Genomic DNA, 7650 nt, shown 5'->3' on the forward strand with positions numbered 1-7650 from the left:
GGCTGTCAGAGAGAAGTGGGCCAGTTGGTGGTGTAATTTCTCACATTCCTTGCACGATGCACAGCTTGACTAACTTTGGAGAAAAACTATTAATTTACTTTCCGGAACTGAACTCTCAAGCTAATAGTGGGCATAGATGGATGCGAAATCCTTTTGCAGCTATGTCAGTACAACTGAGCGATGTGAACACGAAGATGACAAACAGTCTTTGCTTTGGACATCACGCTTACATAAAATTTAAATCGTAAAAGACTCACGTGTTCTGCATGAAGAGGAAAGACAAATATCCACAGCTGGAGAGCGAAGCTTTAGAATTCTTAGTGCCATTCACGACTTCCTAGCTATAGAAGTTAGCACTCTTCATTGGTGAACATGAAAACTAAGACCAGAAATAGGCTTCCATTAGGAAACGAGTTGGTTACTTTATCTCAAAAACAAAACCACAATTTGACAAATTATTAATAAATAAACAGGTACGGCCGTCTCATGAAAATAATTGTATTTTTTTCGCAGTTTAGCACCTATAACCCTTGCTTACATTTGCCTGGCTAAGCCACACCCGTAACAGGTGTCGCCAATATCAACCTATGACTAAAAGCTGTTAAAAACAGTGAAATCCTGGTAAGCGTCAAGTATGATTTTAAGTAATACAAATCAAAGACGGACATTATTCATCAGATTGCTGTTCACTGTTCATTTGCAAACACTGTTCATTAGCGTATATTCTCTGAATGTGCCACTTTGCTCTTGGTGGTACGGCTTACACTACGCGGGAAAGAAATGACATAACGGAAAAGGTGGAAGAATAACTATTGTAATGTTTACGTCTGTTATAATCAAATCATCAATTGCTAGAATTATTCTGTCAGCATTGCAATTTATTTCATGATTGAAGTTGGACGAGCTTTTCGGTCTGCAAAATGACACTATAGAAGAAATAAATTAAATTGTGGAATCATATGTGAAGACAGGTTCGGTTAAGCAACTGGCGAAATTTTCGAGTCAAGTACCTGGACAGACGACTGCCAGCAGAGAGAGAAATACAGAGCCTGTAAAAAAACACAGAATGTACAAGACGTAGAACGACGGAGAATTCCTTCAGTTGGCACACGCAGAAGTTACCGCAGACACTTGCTGAGTAATTGTTCAGAGCCCAAAGAGGTCTACATGTAAATTGTTGCAAAAGGTGCACTTGAGTAGGAGTTCCTGCCAGACATTGAAGAGCTTTAATCTGAAGCCGTATCGTGTGTCGGTTGTGCAACAATTAGTGGAGGATGTTAGTCAAACGTTTACGTTACTGAAGGCGGCTTTTCAGTAACATCGACGATGGTTTGTTATACCCTTTCCATTATATCACGAGTGACTGTAAGCATGGTTTCACCTTTCTCGTCACTTGAATTCACAGAACACGAGGTACTGGGCAACAGAGAACCCCAATATAGTTTGTCAGCAACCACTCCACGATGAAAACGTCTGCACTTGGCGCCGTGTAACAGGAACGCGCATTACTGGACTGTTTTTTTGACACGACCCTCAACAAACGTTTGATACATTCTGTGCTCAGCTCACTGAACATGGAAGACAATACTGCTGCTTATAGCATGATGGGACAACATGCCACACGTCTAAGGTATCGCTGGAACGAGTCCACGATGTCTTCACTGAGGACCTAGCTGTCAGCAAACATTCATGGCCACCACGTAGGCCGGATCTAACGACGTGTGATTTTTGTTTTAGTTCCTCGCTTCTGTAATTTCACTTCATTTCCCTCACACTTAAACAGGTTACCTTTCTCAGCGCCACCCTGTATTATAGCGATGAAGAAAGAACAGTCACACTTCACTTAACGAGCACCTCCTATGAGGGTCATTCAAGAAGTCTGGTAAAATAAGGCGAGAAAAACTTTTTGTCGTAAACAACTCAACTAACCTCTCGACAGTCACCTTTGAAGCATATAAGCTTGGTCCAGCAATCTTCCACCTTTCTCATCCATCACAAAAATAGGTCATGTCAAACTGTGAAAAATACTTGTTGACTGCAGCTATCACTTCCTCAATGAAAATTTGTTCCCAGCAAGGCAGTTTCAAGTTACAGAACTGGTAATAGGACGTGCCAATGCAAATTTCTAACGATCCAACAATGAAGAATAATAGAGTCCAGTTCTGTTTTTGCCCTTTTCCAAGTAACGGGTGAGTATTATTGCCTGGGAAGTCCGAAATCAGTGGCCGTAACCTTACCAGCTGACGAAGTGGCCACGGCGCTCTTGAGCTCAGATCATCCTTGATGTTACCTATGTTGCCCATGAACTACTCAGTTTGTACATTTTGCTTATTTTTTCATAGTTCAACAAAACTTCTTCCTGTTTTCTCGATTGATCTGTGTTCAGTTTGTCAAGGCCTATCCACTGTGCCAAATTATAACTAAATCTAAGGGGGGTGCGATGGGGAGGTTCCCTTGTGAGGTGTAGTCGGAAAAACGACAATTTTCGCTAGGAGTTTAATTTCGTGGAATGACGCTGTTCTTGCTCGCAAATGTGGTAAAGTTTATCTCTGCCGTGTATCGATGTAAACTTCACAGTGCAAAACGTTTTTCATTAAATTAGGGAACTCTTGCGTTAACGTGGTGGCAATTTGCCGGTACAGTGAAAACCACATTTTACTGATCTCTGGAACACTCTGAAACCACTTTTCAGGAGTTTTTATAGATGAATTTGTACAGTATGGTACTACTCATTTGCAACCCGTTTTCCGAACCGGAAACTCCAAAACAAGAGGTCAATTAGCATTACGACAGTAGGACTTTCAGATTATTCAAATTTTATTTCCGTTTCTATAGAACAATACTGATACTAAAGAGGAAAAGAAGCATGTCAAGCGCGTAAAATGACCATCATTCAATACAAATTCCCGAAAACTCTCAAATACCCCATAACCCGTGTAGCACATTACACACACACACGTCTCGGCAGTCCAACTTTTATTCGGCGCCCCTGCATTACCGTGTGTTCAGTGATGCTGCACACTGCGCGGGAACTCGATCCAATTCTGTTTTGAGTTGTGCGGCAGCCCAACCCTCCTAATGAAAGAAAAAGTTTAACAACAGCACGAAACTTTCTCTCCATTTTCAGTCGCATTCGGTACACTGACCAATTCTGTGAACTGTACGATGTGCACCGTTGAAATTCTTCAACGCCACCTTTGGAATAATCACACTTACGAAAGAGCAATAAAAAATGTTGCGCTCTTTCGTCGGAGTTTAGCAGACTCGTGAGACGCCCCCGTACACAGAGGGTGGCCCGCAGGACGAGTCCCTCCCTCCCTCCTCCTGCTGGACTCCAGGCTGGACACCGCTGCCCTCCAGGCCGTCGCCGACTCTCCTCACGTCTCACTCACTGCTGCTGATTCGCGCCTTTAAGTCGCAATTTATGAATTTCATTTTAGATTCGTCGTCATTAACCGACACGAATTCGACGAATCTTCAGATAGCAGTTCCAGTCAACAAGCCGTCTTCAGTGTTCAGAACTCATGTTTGAAAGTAGGGAAGGACAAACACCTTTCTTGTTAAAAAGGATGAACGTTGTTATACTTTACGTTACTATCTAATAAACTGTTTTAGTATTTTTTACGGAATGAAGCGAATTATCCTACTTATAGGTGTATTCCTACAGCAAAACATGCTTCGGATAATTTACTGCACGAGACACTCAGAAGTGAATTTTGTTAGCTTTACCGAGGTGCCACTTCATCGTCAGTTTGTAAATAAGTAGGTATTTATTCGAATTTATCCAAGTTTCTCACGCGATTTTCTTGAATGAGTTATCGAACATTCCCCTGAAAACAGTTTACAGATTTTGTTTTTATTCATCGTTAACACCGAGTATTTTTGATAAATGAATCAATCCTGAATTTATGTTAAACAAGAAATTACGTAATTTTTAATAAAAAATAAATTATTAGCCCTATGTTTTTGTATTATGGGATCTGTAGTACCCGCACAGGGAGTTGGCTGGTTCTTTCATTTCCTTTCGAAAGACGAAATCATTTTTCATTAATTGCAAATGTGTTTGGTATATTTCATTAAAAAATATTGCACTAGTTTTCTTTCAAGTATTTTTCAATTCCTTGTGAAGCAGCATCGTAATCGCAACGATTCAATTCACGTAATCACAATCGACAAGAAAAATGAACAGGGCGACAAACAACGACGATTTTGTGGCAATCCCGATCAAATCACAGCGCTAGGGGAACAGAAACGACGACGACACACGGTGAGTCCGTTGCAGTCTGAGGCCGTCTGCAGAACGTTTCCCAGAGACTGCCGCACTTCACGCCTCCTCTCGCTGCTGTCAATCCTACCCGTCTACTGTTTGTGGGCCGTGGCGTCCTTCCATCGCCGATGTCGATATCCCGTGTGACGGAAGAGTCTCCGGTCGGCGCTGGTCGAGCCAGCTCGCGTTGCAAGCCAGCCGGCGTCCCTAAAGCCGTCGGCACACGGACCGTGGATCCCAACGTTGGGCGTGCCGAGTTTCTGACGTCATAGCGTGGAATAGCACGTTCTGGAGTATTTCCGAACGTGCGGAGCAGTATCTGGCATGTCAGATATTCTGAGCGTTGACCAATGAGATGACACAACGCCACCTACGTCACACGCACGCCGTGTCCATTCATTACAGAGTTGTGAGGCGCCATATTGGCATTCATTTCAAGCTTACATGTATATATGCCGTTTGTGAGCACCAGCAAATCGAGAATCACTGGAAAACCCGTTGTTGACTGTGTGGTTCGTTCCAATAAAATAATGAGAAACATATTCGTGGCAAAATAATTATTGTAACTTGCGTCTTATGAGAGTAGGCTATTTGAAGGCAGCGACACACTCAAGATCCACCCAGAACGCATTATTCTTGGTTAAATTTGATATAATTAAATTTTAATTAGTAACATATCTACGATAAGGTTTTCTGCAAGGGGTAACATACTATCATTGCCTACTATGGATCTGTTGTGGGTCTAGCGCAAAGAGCAGCGTCATTGTCTAGTATTGTTTGTTGGTTGGGCCGCGTCTTGACATTTCTAAATTTTATTTCCTAACATTCGCGTTTTTATTAGGTTCTGATACTTTATTATTAGCTTCATTTAAGTATATACTATAATATTTGATGTTATGTAAATACAAGTTCACCTTTTTCTGAGGGGTGACTGTTCGATTGGCTTAATCTACAAGACAGCTTGCGCTACTTGTATAAAGATATTTTGCATCTTTTTCTTTTCCACTTCGTAATTCACATGTTGCAAAGCTTTCGCTACTGGGTAGGAACCGTGATTAAGTAAGACTGACCTTGGGGTTGTACTAAAATGTGGGAATGTTTATCTTATGCGGAGATGGATCCCAAATTTGTACCGCACTGTTTGTAATGCAACTTTCCTAAGCCTGTGTCCTTATTGATTGGACATGGTACTTCCCTTTTCGTGGACGATGGAGAAAACGTGCGTTTTAATAGAGCTAACGTGGGAATTTTACGCGCGCCCGCTGAGTAAACAGTGTGATTTACGAACTAGAAACATCCATCGACTGCCGCTGGAGTGCGTTGCGATCGCATGTACCACGTTGGGGCCCACGTACCGTGTGCACAAGTCGCATCGTTCCTGAGCGTTCAGCAGCGCGTTGAACTCGGCACGCTCAACGTTCACGTTCGACAGCACGGTCCGTGTGGCGACGGCTTAACCGTGGTGCACGGGCCTCGCCGCGCTCGTCTTTTGTCGCGCCGGATGTACGGTGGCGATCACTGGGCGCCTCGACGTGCGAGTTTTTTGTGGATTCGTCGTCTCACGCCGAACAGCTTCCCAGCTCGTAACTTGCAAGCTCCAACTTATTCTGTCTTTAACTATGGCGGTTGTTGAAACTTATTGTGGCATGGGTAGCTGCCGGAGATGGTTCTCAACTTGGTTCCACAGTGGCTGTTTTAAGGAGGCTGATGTTCCTCATTTCGCTTCTCATCGTCTGTGGAGTGAGTGTTTTAAGTGGTTTTCATGCAAGTATTGTTTTAGGCCATAGTGGCCGCTTGGGGACTGGTTGCCGTTGTGTAGGCGCCCGACAGCCGTACAGTTAATGGTTTAATTATTTGTCACGGCAGGATTTGGTGTGTGTATTTGATGCTGAAAGTGCCTCAAGGCAACTGGAAGTGATCTCTTAAGTTTCCAGCTAATTTAGTCGGAGACGGGTCCTTTAGAGTATTGCTCCACAAGAACATGGGGGCACGCTTACTATATATTCGAGTGTGGCTGTGATTTGACCTTGTTTTCGTTGCAGTCTATTTGTGCTGCAGGCCATTTGTTGAGTCTGCTCGTTTCGTGGCGTCGGTGGGGTTTTGGATTCTCGTCAGGACAGCTCACTGTGAGGCTGGTCGGGCTATATATATATAGACATACACCGCCTGCTAGTGGGCCCTTGCAGAAGCCGTGGGGAGTGAAGGCTCGGACTGCCTGCCTGCCGCAGCGGTATTGCTTCCGAATACTGCTGTGGGCTTTCACGATGTTCTCTAAAGTTAGGTGAGGCCACTTTGTCAATATTAGCGTTTCTGTAAGTCATTTTACAAGTTATTACTTGCCATTCTCATTCAACACTTGTGTTAATCATTTGTGTATGTGCAACTCATTGTTCCTGTGTTCTAGTTTTGCGACCTTGGTTGGCCCACTTTCATCTACATCTACATCTACATCCATACTCCGCAAGCCACCTGACGGTGTGCGGCGGAGGGTACCTTGAGTACCTCTATCGGCTCTCCCTTCTATTCCAGTCTCGTATCGTTCGTGGAAAGGAGGATTGTCGGTATGCTTCTGTGTGGGCTCTAATCCCTCTGATTTTATCCTCACGGTCTCTTCGCGAGATATACGTAGGAGGTAGCAATATACTACTCGACTCTTCGGTGAAGGTATGTTCTCGAAACTTTAACAAAAGCCCGTACCGAGCTACTGAGCGTCTCTCCCGCAGAGTCTTCCACTGGAATTTATCTGTCATCTCCGTAACGCTTTCGCGATTACTAAATGATCCTGTAACGAAGCGCGCTGCTCTCCGTTGGATCTTCTCTATCTCTTCTATCAAACCTATCTGGTACGGATCCCACACTGCTGAGCAGTATTCAAGCAGTGGGCGAACAAGCGTACTGTAACCTACTTCCTTTGTTTTCGGATTGCATTTCCTTAGGATTCTTCCAATGAATCTCAGTCTGGCATCTGCTTTACCGACGATCAACATTATATGATCATTCCATTTTAAATCACTCCTAATGCGTACTCCCAGATAATTTATGGTATTAACTGCTTCCAGTTGCTGACCTATTTTGTAGCTAAATGGTAAAGGATCTATCTTTCTGTGTATTCGCAGCACATTACACTTGTCTACATTGAGATTCAATTGCCATTCCCTGCACCATGCGTCAATCGCTGCAGATCCTCCTGCATTTCAGTACAATTTTCCATTGTTACAACCTCTCGATACACCACAGCATCATCTGCAAAAAGCCTCAGTGAACTTCCGATGTCATCCACAAGGTCATTTATGTATATTGTGAATAGCAACGGTCCTATGACACTCCCCTGCGGCACACCTGAAATCACTTTTACTTCGGAAGACTTCTCTCCATTGAGAACG

This window comes from Schistocerca americana, chromosome 11, assembly GCF_021461395.2.
Source record: "Schistocerca americana isolate TAMUIC-IGC-003095 chromosome 11, iqSchAmer2.1, whole genome shotgun sequence".
NCBI classification, from domain to species: domain Eukaryota; kingdom Metazoa; phylum Arthropoda; class Insecta; order Orthoptera; family Acrididae; genus Schistocerca; species Schistocerca americana.